The following is a 1,754-nucleotide window of genomic DNA, read 5'->3' as shown; positions in this document are numbered from 1 at the left end:
TTCATCCCCTCACACTATTTCTCATCAGCAGCACTAGCGTTCTGGGAGGGGGGGGGGCAGTACTCCTGTGACAACAATTTTGGATCCCCTTGTGGCCCCCCTAAATGTGGAGTAGGAAATAATTTTTACATAACACATTTTTGCTATCATTCTTTTTTTATATCCCTTATTAGACAGTGGCAACGCGGAACACTAATTTAACCCACACATTTTCTAGAGGGACGGCTTTAGGCGGAACACAACACTATCGTACCACATGCATCTGCAAGTTTGCCTGCAATGCAGTGAAGAAAACGATATGACAACAATAACGTCTAATGTAACTGGCCCCTCTAACAGTACAAGTGGCCCCAGCTTGGCCCCCCCAGTTGAAATGGTCTAGAGCCGCCACTGATCAGCAGTCAAGCAGAATATAGTCAAACCCACTGTGGTTCTACTAAACTAATTGACTGGTTTGCACTTTTGCACACATTATGTCAGTGGAACCAAGCATGTCATTATGTATGATAATGATGGCTGCTGTTTGGAAACCCATTTTATCCATTTAGGGAATTAAGCTATTGATGCAAATGATTGGAATCAACTTTTCTATGATCTTCTGTAGACTAACAGACTGTCCCTGACCATTGTGGTTCACCTGCTGTGTGCAACAGGTGGTGATCATGACCATGTCACAGTCACATTTCTCAGTGTTAACCAATGCCACCACACATGGGGCATACATAACGTTTTCCTCATTGACATCTGAAGGACAGGAACTGACCTTTTTGGTTAGGGCCGGTTCTGACTTTGTTATGCCAGTCCCAAAGCTGAATTGATCCCTTTTCATTCTGATGGACACAGGAACGCTGTGAGCAGCTTGTTTGGCCCTGATGTAGTTTCCTGCAGGGTGTCTAGTCAATCTACAGCCTTGTTGAAGCTTATTGATGTACACAGTGAGCCTGGAGAGCACACGTGCGTCACCCGGTGCTGTGTGATTAATAAAAACACTTCCTATAACACAGTTCATTAGGAGCAGGTTAATGGGCCGGACTACTGGATATCTGGGCATTTCAGCATATTACTGCTGCTGCTCACTGCTCGACTCTACTTCCACTTCATTAGATAGAAACATAAAGTTCTGTCTGTCTGGTTCAGTCGGTCCGGTTCAGTCTGCCTGTCTGTCTGGTTCAGTCGGTCCGGTTCAGTCTGTCTGTCTGTCTGGTTCAGTCGGTCCGGTTCAGTCTGCCTGTCTGTCTGGTTCAGTCGGTCCGGTTCAGTCTGTCTGTCTGTCTGGTTCAGTCGGTCCGGTTCAGTCTGCCTGTCTGTCTGGTTCAGTCGGTCCGGTTCAGTCTGTCTGTCTGTCTGGTTCAGTCGTTCCGGTTCGGTCTGTCAGTCTGTCTGTCTATCCGTCTACCTTTTCTTCTATCTGATAGATGATATATTTTCCTCAGCTTCCTGCTTTCCTCTGGATCTCTAATGTTACTCTACCCTTTGACCTTTGAACTTTGGAGTTATCTGTATCTTCTAATTCAGCTTGTTTGGCTATCTATTAAGGCGATGTTACAGGGTTAATTGATCTCAGTTCAGGGGTTAATTAGCTATAAATCTGTGATGGCCAGAGACTCTACCCTCATACAAGACTGAGTTCAGAGGTGAGAGGTCACTGGAGGATAAGGTCTCTGTGGAGTGTGTCAATCAGCCATATGACTGAGACACACACACACACACACACACACACACACACACACACACACACACACACACACACACAC

This window comes from Salmo salar, chromosome ssa06, assembly GCF_905237065.1.
Source record: "Salmo salar chromosome ssa06, Ssal_v3.1, whole genome shotgun sequence".
Classification (NCBI taxonomy): domain Eukaryota; kingdom Metazoa; phylum Chordata; class Actinopteri; order Salmoniformes; family Salmonidae; genus Salmo; species Salmo salar.
Note: the sequence above shows the minus strand (reverse complement) of the source record.